Source organism: Sorghum bicolor, chromosome 10 (assembly GCF_000003195.3).
Source record: "Sorghum bicolor cultivar BTx623 chromosome 10, Sorghum_bicolor_NCBIv3, whole genome shotgun sequence".
Lineage (NCBI taxonomy): Eukaryota > Viridiplantae > Streptophyta > Magnoliopsida > Poales > Poaceae > Sorghum > Sorghum bicolor.
The window spans coordinates 8,354,063-8,368,954 of record NC_012879.2 but is presented as its reverse complement, the minus strand read 5'-3'; the positions used below and the strand labels follow the sequence as shown (position 1 = coordinate 8,368,954).

Below are 14,892 nucleotides of genomic sequence, written 5' to 3'. Positions count from 1 at the left end.
CAGCCTCAACATCATCTACCTCGAGACCCTCGATCTCCTCGGCATCGATAGAGGACGCCTCCAGCCAAGCGCCGGCGGTTTCCATGGCGTCGTACCAGGGAAAAAGGCACTGCCAGTACGTCGAATCGACCTACCGGTCTGCTTCGGCACGGCGGCCAACTTCAGGAAGGAGACCCTCACCTTTGAGGTGGTCGGGTTCCGAGGCACGTACCACGCCATCATCGGGCGCCCGGGCTACGCCAAGTTCATGGCTATACCCAACTACACATACTTGAAGCTGAAGATGCCTGGTCCCAAAGGCGTCATCACTGTCAGTTCCTCCTTCGAGCACGCGTACGAGTGCGACGTCGAGTGCGTCGAGTACGGGGAGGCGGTCGAGAGCTCCACCGAACTCGTTGCAAAGCTTGAGGCCATGGCCGCTGAGGCTCCAGAGCCTAAGCGTCATGCGGGCAGCTTCGAGGCGGCGGAAGGAACTAAGAAGATCCCGCTCGACCCCAACAACTCCGACGGCAAGGTGCTGACGATCAGCACCGACCTCGACCCCAAATAGGAAGCCGTGCTCGTCGACTTTCTCCGTGCAAATGCTGATATATTTGCATGGAGTCCCTCGGACATGCCAGGCATACCGAGGGAAGTCGCCGAGCACTCCTTGGAGATTCGAGCCGGTTCCAAGCCAGTGAAGCAGCGGTTGCGCCGATTCGACGAGGAAAAGCGCAAGATCATTGGCGAGGAAGTCCACAAGCTTTTGACGGCCGGATTCATCAAGGAGGTTCATCATCCTGACTGGTTAGCGAACCCTGTATTAGTTAAGAAAAAGAATGGGAAAATGAGGATGTGTTTCGATTATACTAGTTTGAATAAAGCATGTCCAAAAGTTCCCTTTCCATTGCCACGCATTGATCAGATTGTCGATTCTACCGCGGGATGTGAAACCCTTTCTTTCCTTGATGCTTATTCTGGTTACCACCAAATAAAAATGAAAGAGTCCGACCAGCTCGCGACCTCTTTCATCACACCTTTCGGGATGTATTGCTACGTGACCATGCCATTTGGGCTTCGAAACGCGGGAGCCACGTATCAACGTTGCATGCTCCACGTATTTGGCGAACATATAGGCTCAACGGTCGAGGCCTACGTCGACGACATTGTCGTCAAGTCAAAGCGACGAGGAGACCTGATCCAGGACCTCAAGGTTGCCTTCAGCTGCTTACGCACCAGCCGGATCAAGCTCAATCCCGAGAAGTGCGTTTTTGGCGTGCCTCGAGGCATGCTCCTAGGATATATCGTTTCGCAGCGCGGTATCGAGGCCAACCCCGAGAAAGTCTCGGCCATCACGAAAATGGGGCCAATCCGAGACATCAAGGGTGTGCAGAGAGTCACGGGGTGCCTGGCGGCTCTGAGCCGTTTCATCTCGAGACTAGGAGAAAAGGCATTACCATTATATCGACTCCTAAAGAAGGTCGAGCGCTTTTCTTGGACCCCCGAGGCCGAGGAAGCACTCGAAAAACTGAAAAAGACGCTGACCTCGGCACCAGTCCTGGTTCCACCTCAACCTGCAGAGCCGCTGCTCCTCTACGTCGCGTCGACGACCCAGGTCGTCAGCGCGGCGGTGGTGGTCGAGAGGCAGGAGGAGGGACACGCGTTACCGGTTCAGAGGCCAGTATATTTCGTCAGCGAGGTGCTTTCGGAAACCAAAGCACGTTACCCCCAAATCCAGAAGCTGATTTATGCCGTAATCCTTGCCCGTCGCAAGCTGCAGCATTACTTCCTCGGCCACCCCATCACGGTGGTCTCGTCTTTTCCTTTAGGCGAAATAATCCAGAGCAAAGAAGCCACGGGAAGAATAGCAAAATGGTCCGTCGAGCTCATGAGTGAGACTCTCACTTATGCGCCTCGAAAGGCCATCAAATCACAGGCCCTGGTAGACTTCATCGCAGAATGGACGGACACCCAGCTCCCCCCAACCCAGGTCCAGGCGGAACTATGGACGATGTATTTCGATGGGTCGCTCATGAAAACAGGAGCCGGAGCCGGCCTGCTGTTCATCTCACCCTTGGGCGTCCACATGAGGTACATAATCAGGATTCATTTTGCCGCATCTAACAATGTCGCAGAATATGAGGCCCTCGTCAACGGTCTCAAGATCGCTATCGAGTTAGGAGTCTGACGCCTCGACGTCCGAGGTGACTCCCAACTCGTCATCGACCAGGTAATGAAAACCTCGAGTTGCCACGACCCAAAAATGGAAGCATACCGCAAGGAGGTCCGTCGACTCGAAGACAGGTTCCACGGCCTCGAGCTTGTCCATGTCGCTCGACGCTACAACGAGGCAGCCGACGAACTCGCCAAGATCGCATCTACCAGAGGCACAGTGCCGCCTGATGCATTCTCAAAGGATCTTCACGAGCCATCCGTCGACCTAGGCACGGGGGCTGGCGTCGACACCACCATCGCCCAACCAACCAATGCTGTCGATGCGCTCTTGATGGAGGAAGAGGTGATGGAGATAGAACGACGACCGGGTCGACCATTCGATTGGCGCACACCGTTCCTCGACTGCCTTATCCGCGGTGAGTTGCCAGAAGACAAGACAGAAGCTCGTCGTATCGCTCGACGGGCCAAATCATATGTGATCTATGGCGGAGACAACGAGCTATATCGACGGAGCCCGATGGGGGTCTTACAACGTTGCATCACCGTAGAGGAAGGCCGAGAACTCCTCGATGACCTGCACTCGGGGGCTTGTGGCCACCACGCCGCCCCACGGACCCTTGTAGGAAACGCTTTTCGGCAAGGCTTTTACTAGCCAACGGCCGTGGCGGATGCCATCGAGCTCGTACGCTCGTGTCATGGGTGCCAATTCTACGCCAAACAGACGCATCTGTCCACCCACGCTCTTCAGATGATCCCCATCACCTGGCCGTTTGCGGTATGGGGGCTCGATTTAGTAGGACCTCTACAAAAGGCGAAAGGAGGGTATACCCATTTGCTGGTGGCCATCGACAAGTTCTCCAAATGGATCGAGGCTCGGCCCATCACCAACATCCGCTCCGAGCAGGCTGTCCTTTTCTTCTCCGACATCATCCATCGGTTTGGGATCCCCAATGTCATCATCACCGACAACGGCACCCAGTTCACCGGCAGAAAGTTCTTGGATTTCTGCGATCAGCATCACATCCGTGTGAACTGGTCCGCAGTAGCCCACCCTCGAACTAACGGCCAGGTCGAGCGTGCCAACGGCATGATTTTGCAAGGACTCAAGCCAAGGATCTACAATCGATTGAAGAAATTCGGCAAGAAATGGGTCGAGGAGCTTTCCTCAGTCCTATGGAGCCTTAGGACAACGCCAAGCAGGGCCACAAAATACACCCCGTTCTTCATGGTCTACGGCTCTGAAGCTATCCTCCCCACAGACCTCGAGTATGGGTCACCACGACTCAAGGCTTACAACGAGCAATCGAACAAAGAAACTCAAGAAAACGCGGTCGACCAACTCGAGGAGGCTCGAGACATGGCCCTCCTCAACTCTGCCAGATATCAGCAGAGACTCCGACGCTACCACGACAAGCACGTGCGCAAAAGGGACCTCAACGTAGGCGACCTTGTCCTACGACGCCGGCAAAGCAACCAAGGACGCCACAAGCTGACCCCACCTTGGGAAGGCCCGTATGTGGTGGCCGAGGTCCTTAAGCCAGGAACGTACAAATTGGCGGACGAAAAGGGGGCAATCTTCACCAACGCATGGAACATCGAACAGCTACGTCGATTCTACCCCTAGAAGTCCTAGATTTACGATCCTACATTTTGTACGAAGACTTTGTAAATGAACGCATGAATAAATAAAGTCTTTCCCTCGAGCGGCTTCTTTCTGTACCAAAAATAGTTACGAGTTATAGTCTCGACGTCAAAAGGGGATGCCGACCATGACCCATCATAGTCCGCACCCCCTCGGGGGCTACCAGAGGGACGACCCCTCCCCAAGCGTCGAAAAAGCCAAGAAATTTTCTTTTCTTGCTTGGTAAACCTTGCACGGTTCGAGTAGCTAAGGCACCTCGAGCCCCTCAAAGGCCGAGGGATAATGAGCCGGAAAACTCCCACGCCCCTGGGCTACGGAAACTCTACTCACTTCCTCACCCTTGAGGAAATCGAGGTTGTTTCTGACGAAAGTTCGAGCAAGGGATACAAACGTAGGAACAAAGAGAAACAAAGGAACCTCGAGCGGAAAGACAAATAAGCAGTTAACAATTACGAAAAGATACTATATCACGTAACAGCAAAATTAACAAAGTATCGTACAAGGGGCCTCAGGCGCCCTGAGCAGGCTCGCAGGCCTCAGTCAGCGGCACGATCCTCACCGCCCGAGCTAGCCTCAGGAGGGAGCACCTCAGGCTCGAAGAGCTTGGCCAACCTTTCCCCAGGAGCCTCCGCGTCGTCGATCAAGGCATGGAGCCTCTCCTCGTTCTCCGCGTCGGTCTTGGAAATGTCGGTGACGAAGCCATGGGACACCACCTCCATGTCGTAGGAGAAGCCCGAGCAGACAACCGCCATCGCCCGCTTCACCCCGATGTGGAGGGCGTCCCGCACCCGATCTCGCAGCGTTGCGCCTATGTAGCACAACTGGTCGATCAGGGCGTCACCTCGAGCGTCCTCCCTCGACTCATCCATAGGCTCGACCTCCCAAGAGGTTGAGAGATCGCTTATCGCCGTCCGCACTCGACGGTTCAAAGCAACCTCAGCCTCGAGCTGAGCCTTGGCGTTGCGAGCCTCGGCTTGGGCGGCCAGGAGTTCGTCCTTGAGCCCTATAAATGCCAATACAAAGAAGCTTTAGGAAAAACTCAAGCACACCTCGAAAAGGAAATTCGACAAAGGAAACATACCTTTTATGCTCTCCTCTAGGGCCGTGTTCTCGCCGACCAATCTGGTGTTGGCACGCTCGATCTCTCTGTTGGAGCGCGCCAGCTCAGTATTGGCGACGCGGAGATCTTCGATCACCCTGCCAGCCTGAGCGACGGCTCCACTCTTCTCCAGCAATTCTCCCTTCAGACGCTCGACGTCGTCAGAGAGACTGCGGGATCGAGCTCGCTCCATCTCGAGGTCTTCGAGGGCCTTCTTCTTTGTGTCCTCGGCGGCACCCCTGGCGACCTCATTGTCCACGAACGCCACTTTCATATTTTGGAAGGTATCGCGGAGGGAGTCCAGGTCGGTTTGGAGAAGGCCCTTCTCCTTGTCCAGGTCCGCAATGATGCTCTTGTAGGACAGGGCCTCCTCCCGGGCTCTGGACGCGGCCTCCTCGACCGTAAGAGCCCGCTCCCGTAGCTGCATCGCCTCCTCCTCCGCCCTCTTCGAGACCTCCCGGGCCTCGGCCAAAGCAGCCTCCCTCGCCTTCTTCTCCTCCTCGAGTGCTATGAGATCTTTGTAAGCTTTAAGCAGCTTTTCCTGCGACTCGAGGAGTTGATCCTTGAGGAGGGGAAGCTGCTCCCATCCGCCCCTCGTGGCATGTATGAAGCTGGACTTGATGCGAGAGGTCTCTTTCATATCCTGCGAATCAGGGGTCGGATGGATTAGAATACAGAAACCAGAAAGCACCATAAAGATTGGAGTTCGAGAGACACTTACAAAATAAGCTGGCCCGAGCCCGTTGTTGATGACGTCCGATAGGAGCCCCACCACGTGTTTCATCCAAAGGCGGAGCTCCTCGACATGCTCCCACTTCTCGACCTCCTTCTTGTCGTCGAGGAAGATATTGGGCCCGGACGGGTCGGTGGAAGCTCGGATACGAATCCGATCGGGACACCAGTTCTCCATCTCCCGATCAGCCCGCACCTTGACGCCGCGGAGAAAGTTCTCGACGGTCTCGAGGGAACTCCCATGGCGCAAGAACAGGTCGGCGAGGCAAGGGAACCGCCCGTCGTCGTCCACCGTCTTCCACGTACCGTCCTTGCTCCCAGACGACCCGATCTCATCCTCCTCAGAGGGAAAGCGGTCCTCCCATGCTCGACGCTCCCGGAGGAACCCTGGGGCGATCCCGTCCATGCCGTAGATCGTCCTCTTGATCTCGGACTCGGGGTCGGTGGGGGTGCGCATCATGCAGGCGAGCGCCACCACTCCGTCCGCTCGCCCCGACTCTGCCCGGATCGCGGCAGGCGCCCCCGGGAGGAGCCACGCTGGGGTGGGAGGTCCGTACACCGGCAAATTTCCCTCTTGATCGCCGGGCTCTTGCGACGCCAGTGGCGCCGGTTCGGCCAAACCTTGAGGCGGGGGCTCGAGTGGCTCGTCCTCTTGGCCCCCCAGCTGCTGTTGCTGCCCCAGCTGCTGCTGCTGCTCCTCCTGCTGATGCTGCAGCTGCTCCTCCGGCTGGGGTCGCTGCTGCTGCTGCTCCAGTGATGGCTGCGTCGCCTCGCGCTCCCGCTCCTCCTCCTCCACCATCTTCCTTTGCGCCTCGAGAGCTCGAAGGCCTGCAGGCCAGGGAGTCCGTCCCGCGACGTTGAGGGTCGATGCTTCTTCCTCCATAGGTCGAGCGCCCCCAGACGCTTCGTTGCCATCAGACGTATCGCTGATGGTGATGGGTTCCCCCTCGACCCCCAATCGAGAGGGCTCGGGGGCTCCCTCTGACGCTCGCGTCTGGGGGGCCGCATCATGAGTCGGCGGCGGCGGAGTAGGCGCGGGACGAGATGAAGCCCTCTCGACGCCGGCTGGAGGTTGGGTGCTGGATGAGCCAACAAAACAAAGGGTAAGGGTCAGACGTTATGATAACCAACGCAAGAATATCGCGACGCCCGGGAATTAACTACGAACCTGGTTCCGTGGAGGCGGCACCCGTTCTGAGCCTCTTGGCCATAGACGGTTGGGCCTGCTCAAGGGTCCGCTTCAGCCTGAGAAAAGGTCGGCATATGAGGAAAGGTGGAAGAATGGGAAGACAAAAACCGCAACATCAAAAAAGGCTTACCCCACGGGGAGAACGGCTCGCCTTCCGCCACCCCGACCAGCGGGCCTCGAGCCACCCCGCGTCGGGGCTCCGGGCCCCTCGAGGGCACGAACCGGCTTAGGTACGTCGGTCCCCGCCTGGCGGACGCCGGGACCCGTGCTCTTACGGCCGGCGTCTCCTCTCTCAGAGGCCGCGGCGCGACCACGGGTTAGCGGCCCCGACGCCTGGGACCTAGCCGGATCGCTCTCCCTGGGCACCGGGGGAGGGCGCGGTGCGTCTTGTCCCGCCTTGGGCGCGGGAGGGGTGTCGGCCCGGGGACGACGAGATCCGCTCGGACCCTCCTCTGGCGCCTCTGTCCGGGGGGCGTCGGCGTCGCCTCGAGGCGGGCCCTCGAGAATCCGATCGAGGCGCGACGCCATCCCCTCGGAGTCGTCGCTGTCCTCGTCGTCATCGTCGTCATCATTGGGGGATTCTTCTTCAGGCTCCCCCCTCTGCCTGGATTTGGCTCGACGCGCCTCTAATGCTTGGCGGTCGAGGTTCTTCTTCTTCTCCCCCTTCTTTGCGGAGTCCTTGGCAGACTTCAGCTTTTCGGCGGATTGGCGCCGTTTGTCGCGATCGACCTCGTCCTCCTTTACCGGAGGCCTCGAGGACCGGACATCAATCCGACCCTGCCAAAACTAAGGTAGACTTAGAAAAAAGAGAGGGGAGAAAGGAAACCCAGAATTGGGGATGCGCGTAAGAAGAAAGCATACCAGATCGATCGAGCCTGCGTCAGGTCTCATGGGGAAGCCGTTGACATGCTCCGGCTGAAAATCACCGGCAATTGCGGCCCTGACTCGGGCCGCGACTTCGTCGTCCGTCGGAGGCTCGTTGGACATCCGACATGCCTCGAGGTCCCGAGATGAGACGCCAGGGCCCATCTCGTCCATCCTCAACGGTCGTGACATCAGAGGGAGAACTCTCCGATGATGGACGGCCGAGAGGACGAGGGCGGCGGTCAAACCTTCCTGGCGAAGCTTCTTCAGGGCGTCGAGGAGAGGGTCGAGCCGAGACTGATGAGCTTGGACGACGCCGTACATCCAGTCCGCTGGACGCTCCAAGATCAGACGGCCCGAGTAGGAAGGCAGGAGGTTGTCGTCGTTCCGCAGGTAGAACCATTGGGAGTCCCAGCCGGCGTGGTTGGTCGACAACCCTACCGGGATGTACTCCCGCGGCCGGTCCGTCTTCCCCGTCTTCTGCACCAGATTGAGGCAACCCGCCCGCACGGGCTTCCTTACGCCCGTGGTTCCGGTGGAGGCGTGAAACAGCTCGCCCCTGTAGAGGTGGAGCCACAGCTCCCAGTGCGGCATCATCCCCAGGAAGCCCTCACACACGGCGGCGAAGACCGCCGCTACGGTGATGGCGTTCGGAGAGAAGTGCTGGAGCTCCACCCCATAATGGAAGGAGAGGGCCCGCATGAAGCGGCTTGGGGGCGCGCCCAGACCGTGGCGGTGAAACTTGGCGAACGACACCACGTAGCCCTCGGGCGGCTGAGGCGCCCTGTGACTCGCCGGCGGCGCGATCCACTCTGGCGACGACAGCGAGGTGCGGCGGCGCAGCAGTCCCTCCTTCTCAAGCTCTAACAGCCGGCGCTCCGTCATCGACGACGGGCGCCAGTCGTCGGCGGCGACGAGTCTTACAGGCATCTCGGCTAAAGGGACGGTGGGTTCGCTACAGCTCGAGGGGGCGTGTGCGCGTGAGATGGCGAGAAAGCAAAGGCAGCGAAGGAATAAGAGCGAGAAGGCGGAAGGGAGAGGAACGGCGGTGACGCGACGACGTATTTATAGGCAGCTGTCCGCCAACGGACAGATCCGAGAAGTAAGGTAACTCTCCCCATAAATGTGCCGCCTGACAGTCCTCTCTCTCTCCTCACAGGCCGGACTCTCCGAATTCCTCGCCGATACGGTGTCGTAACGTCATCCGCCTAAAAAGGCGCGCCCAACGGGCAGAAAGGCGAACTGCCACGGCCGTTTCCTTCCCTCGTAAGCCAAGGGACGTAACCACAAAAGTCTCGAGAGGTCGATGGCTGGCCCGCCAAAAGGGTTCGACAGCCGATCTCGAGCGCCAGAGTCAGGGATCCCCAGCGAGCGGTCGAAGATCGAGGCCCGCCTCGAGGACTCGCTGGCGATGTTCAAGGTAGGGTCGAGACAGTCGAGAGGAATCCCCCCGACGGGAGGCATCGAGCCGCCGGTCTCTATCGAATGAGACTGGTATCCCCGACCACGTCGACCCTGCTTTATGAGGGCGCCTCCGGGCTACAGCTGACCCCCTCTAAAGGGGCACAGGTTCTCACTTGGACTACCCGCTAGGAACTCAATTTGGGATGGAAGACGCTCGCTTTGTCGAGAGTACGTCGAAACCCCCGGGCAAAAACGAGCCAGTCAGAATCTTCCACCACTGGTGTCGAAAGCGTCTCTGCGAATTAGACAACATAACCCTCGAAGGAGTCAAAAACTCCTCCGAGGGCTCGGGGGCTACTGTCGAGGGTATCGGTAAGGGGTACCCTCAGCGATGCGCATTATGAGATTGCCCGTACGAAGGTCGAGACCCTCAATTCGACGCTCTAATCTTACGTATGCGCCGCCATCGACAGTCGCAGCCTCGAAGACGGAAATAGCGTCGAGCGAATCGGTCAGGGCTCGAGCGACGACTGCCGTCGAAAACGGAAGCGGGCTCGAGCGAACCGAGAGGCGTCGGGCGCAAGGACACTGTCCGCCGCCTGACGCGCGCACGCGGGCCGGAGCATTAAATGCACCTGACGCTTCCCCACCTGACACACGGGTCACGGAAGGCGTGATAGGGAACAAGCTTCTGTCCCATCGTTCTTTCCGCAGCCTTCCCACCGAACGACCCAGGGCGTGTCAGGACGCAGGAAACAAGGATGGAACGTCTAATCGGGACCCCCTCGAGACACCCAAGGTCAGCGCTCCAGATATCAGCATATTACACGGCGTCCGACCCTCGACCGAACCGGGTCCCTTCCTAGGGACAAGTTGGGCGTCGACTAACAACACCACAGCTACCCCGCCGGATCCGCCACCATACCGTACAAGCATGCGACCTCAGAACCAGCACAAGGCGGCTGGCAGGGCAGAACGCAGGAGCACGCGTAATCATCACCGGGCTATCAAGATGGGACGGCTCGAGGCCATGCCGTACGGAAGCCTCGAGTAGGTCAGCGCTCCATGCGGCTATCGATCCCTACTCTAACATCTACGCATGTACCCTGTGTCTCTCCTTGGAGCTATAAAAGGAGAGACTCAGGAATAGAAGAGGGAGAGATCACAACACAAGACCTCGCTCATACGTAGTAAAGCTCCACACTTCATACCACGCTTGTATTCGCCCCTGTACAAGCACTTAGGTGCAAGATAATACAAACTCTCTCCCCCCGCTGGACGTAGGGCCTTCTCTTGCCCGAACCAGGATAAATCTCTGTGTCTTCTTGCATCACCATCCGGAAAAGGGAGCACGCATACAAATTTACTCGTTGGTGTGACCCCCCGGGGGAAAAACACCGACATACCTCTAGATATTTCAGAATCAGATATGTAGTGTATCATGTGCACCTGATCTACCACATTGAAGTATTTTACTCTATTCTAGAACCCAGTATTTTCAAAAGGAAAACATGGTAGAAGAACATAATAAAATATAGAACAAACTCCAGACGAAATTCAAATCTGAGTCAAGGCATTCAGATAGGCAAGTAAAAATATGGAACGCAACTAAAAGGTAGAACTCCCAAAGTCACAAAATGACAAAGTCTCATTAGTAGCAATGTCCACATTTCATCAGCACCATTCTCATGTAGGCAAACCTAATTATTCTTGAGCCTAGAGGAGTGGATCAGATCCTACTAATCAGGCCCTTTCCCCATACCTTAGCAAACTGAACAGAAGGGACTTTGTGCCCATTGTCAGCCATCCATCCTGCAGCTTCTTATAAGCTTCATTGATCTTCCCCTGCCTCTCACACAATACATGCCTAGATGCAGATGCACGATTACCAAGCAACCTTTGTTCAACTGAAACCAAAGGAAACATGGTCAGAACTTACACCCAGAGAGAACAATCAGGAATAGAAACATCTCAAGGAAGCATTCAAACAGGAATAATCTATTATTTAGCATTGGTCATGCACATGCACTAATTTTGAACAAGCAAAATATAATGTAAAGATCTCACCTATGCTAACTTGAGAGACCGGCTTATATTAAATGGCAGCACAATCAGTGAAAGTATTTTTGGCATTAACTTGGGCAGCTGAACCAAGGCACTTGAAGTAAAATTGTTTACGGCACAAAAAAAATTCAATCGAAACCCATGAGGCACACGAGGGACGGATGTAGGTTAGTGCTCCAAGTAACAGGATAGTGACGCAGCTGGTGACGTTGAACATAGGCAGCTAGGGTTTCGTCGGGCATAGGCAGACCGCGCGGGAGGAGGCAGCAATGGGAAGCCACACCGGCGGCCACCGGTGGGGTTCGGTCGCGCCGTTCCGTCGCCGGCGACAGCCACCGCTAGGGAGCATGCCCGGCACTGCGCTCGACTCCAGAGCCGGTGAAGTAAGGAGAGGAGAAGGAAGGGAGAGAGGCCGCACCTTGGGGCCAGGGCACTCGCCTGTGGGGCGCCGCCACGCCACCACGGCGGGGAAGGGGAGGCGCTCGGCCAGCGCCGCCGCGCCGGCTCCACATCGCCGCATCGGGGGGAGGGGCGCTCGTCCCGCGCCGTCGGGTTGGGAGCGAGAGGCTCGACGTTTTTTTCCAGTGGAAGAATCAGGAAGGAGAATCGGAAGCCCACGTATATATTTGGTTGGTTGGCTCCGGAGCAGAAGCCGCTCGACACCGTCAGAAGCAGAGGAAAAGCCGATCAAAAACAACAAGAAGCAGTAGAAGCCGCTTCCATTCGAATCCGCTCCAAACAATCGCGACCACACGATCAAAGATCCGACGGCTGGAAAAAATCAGAGTGACATGGACCTTGCTTCTCCTCTGGAAGCTGGCGGCTCATTTAGAAGAGAATGACCTCACTCATTACTCGTTAGCTTCATCTCCCACTCGTCAGCTAGGGGTAATGAATTTCATGTGATCTCACTAAGATCTAAACTAGCTTGACAAACCAAATAGGTAACATATAGATAAAAGGAAATGAAAAATTCAATTAATATAATAATAAAGGTTCAACAACTTGACAAGAGGCGCGCCAACTTTTTTTGGCAGTACATCAATATTAGTGAGTACAAGCAAGTGGATTTGCCACAATTTTAGAACAAGACCATTGGTCCTACTTTTATTATTATTAAAAGTATCAAGAAGCAGCTCTTATAAAACAGTCCAACAGTTCTCATGGCCTAAGCCAAAAAGAGGATTCACTCTAGAGAATTCCCTCTAAACTTCAAAAACCATCACCTAAAATAAGCAAGGTCACCCGGAAAACCATCCGAAAACAAGTTCAACAACAATCTTGGCATGACCATCAAGCAAGGACTATTATAATGGACTATGGAGTTCACACAATCACACTAAACTATGACTTGCTGTCCATAATGACAGACAATTATAATCTTACTTAGTTTCAATTTCACGTCGCTTGATCCATCTAGCCAGCCTGGTTCTTCATTCTTGTTTAAAACATTTCATCTCTGCAAGAAATTGAGTAAACAATGAAGTCCCACATCTGGTAAAGAAATGGCAATATTTCTAAAAAAATACTTTTCAGATCAACAAAAGACTCCAACACATTACATATCCCAGTAATATCATATTTTTTAGCCCATTTTCTACAAATTACACCCCTCAGACCCAAAAAATGGCTTTGGAAGGTGTCCACACCATGTGTCTTTAGATGTGTAGACATAACACGGTGCTCCCCCTCAGAAAAGCTGATTTGCTCCATTTGCCATGGAGCTTATGATCAAGTCCTATCTGTAAAGCCATCAAGGTGCTAACGAGGGCCATTTCATTAGCCATTACTAAATACAAAAGCCTTGCACTATAGATAGCCTAACCATCGTTCCAAGTATTATACGTCAAAGTTGTGCAAGCTGATTCATAGAGCTCAATGCGAAAGTAGTAAAGTACTACAGGGACAAGTTATGGATGGACTTATATTTGTTATGGGAGGAAATATACGATCCACCACAGTAGCCAAGCCAACTTCAATAAACAAGTGTATTCAGGTCCATTCTTACTGCAAAAGGTAATCAACATGCTGGACGCTGCACCCCCAGGATCCAATGGATCAAAAGAATCATTCAGCAGAGTTGTGTGGGAGTTATGCTCAATGGAGAAGAGAGTAATTTTTTCAAACCTAGAAAGGGGTTAAGGCAGGGTGATCTGTTATCCCCTTTACTTTTTAATCTTGTAGGTGATGTTCTAACTAGAATGTTAGTGAAAGGTGCCAATATGGGTCTAATTAAAGGGTTAGGTTCTGATGTTAGGGAAGTGAGGTAATTTCCTTACAATACGCTGACGATACAATCTTATTCTCTGACGTAGATATTGACCACCTTCTTAACTTTAAGGGTATTTTAATGTGGTTTGGACCTTTATCAAGTATGAGAATTAATTTTCACATGAGTGAAAATATTGCCACGAACCTGTCAAAAGAGACAACTCATGAAATCTCTCATTTGTTTACTTGCCCTTTAGGAAGTTTCCCTATCAAATATCTAGGTGTGCCTTTGCACTATGAAAACCTAAGAAGAGAGGACATACAACCCATAGTTGTTAAAATGCTTAGGAGGATTGCTAAGTGAATAGGTAGACTTCTCTCTTATGCAGCAAGAGTGTTTTGACCAAAGCTAACTAGTATACCAATATACCTCATGTTTTTCATCAAATTTCCAAAATAGGCCATAAAAATTCTTAATACACACTTTTAACTGTCTTTGGAATGATAATCCAAAGAGTCACAAGATTCATTAAGTTAATTGGTATAGTGTGTCTATGATGAAAGATTATGGAGGGCTAGGAATCCCAAATCTGAGAGATTTGAATATTTGTTTGTTAGCCTCCTCGAGATCTAGATTAAAAGATATATTGTCAACAAGAACAAACTGTGGAAGCAAATCATAGACTCTAAGTATAGGACAAATAAGCCAAATATCTTTTATAGTGGGACTAATGGAGCCTCTCAGTTTTTTAGGGGTATCATGTGGGTTGCATCTGCTGCTAAGATGGGCTTTAGATGGAAAGTGTTGGAATGTGCTCAACACGCCTCCAGACGGAATGACGGTGGGAAGCCAACTCACTCGCGGCTGTGAGCGGCTCAGATGCTGTGGCCAACGGGCTCGCCGCCCTAGGGCAGTTGGTGTAGTAATAAATAAACTTAACTTTCTCCTTCATGAGCATTTATATTTCCCTTATATAGGGCGTGGATCTCGACCTAAATCTATTACAGGAATGCCCCGTGTTAGTGCTGAATATTTCGGCATATTCCACAACTACAGCCCACAGTTCACAGGGTCACTTGAGTAATTTCAAATTACGAGCTTCACGCGCGTCGTCTGATCGGAGCCCTGGACCTGCTGGAGCTCGAACCTCCGCTAGAGACCATGAATCCTTCGCCGCAAGGGCACCGAAGGCCATCCTTCAGCTTCTCCTTGTCTCCCAGTCCGCCCTTGGTTGCACTCGGCTCATCCTTCGTCATGCGGGATCCAAAGGATACGTCCTTCCTCCTCCGTGATCTCCATCGTCAGCTTAGTTCCTGCATGCGCAGCTTGCCTCACGAAATCATTAGTGTTAGATCCGCCCGGGACCTTCGCCCCTCTATATCCGAAGGTCCGAGATGCGGAGGTTTCTGGTGATGGCTAACTCCTGATGCAGCTAGGGGTGAAGGCATGGCCGAGTCCCCAACAGAAAGTAGGGGATGAAAGAAAAGTCAAATTCTGGGAGGATAACTGGCTAGATTCCTCTAGTTTAGCTA

The 14,892-nt window shown here is 54.1% G+C and overlaps 1 long non-coding RNA gene across 1 annotated transcript in view; it reads right to left on the bottom strand.

The window, feature by feature from the left end:
• The window catches only part of LOC110431219, a 44,223-nt gene that overhangs the window by 18,955 nt on the left and 10,376 nt on the right, over positions 1 to 14,892 (bottom strand). The window contains exons 2-3 of the long non-coding RNA XR_002448601.1: positions 12,535 to 12,607; positions 10,847 to 10,991 (exon numbers count right to left, since the gene is read on the bottom strand). This is a non-coding gene — a long non-coding RNA (uncharacterized LOC110431219). The remainder of the gene's footprint in view (positions 1 to 10,846; positions 10,992 to 12,534; positions 12,608 to 14,892) is intronic.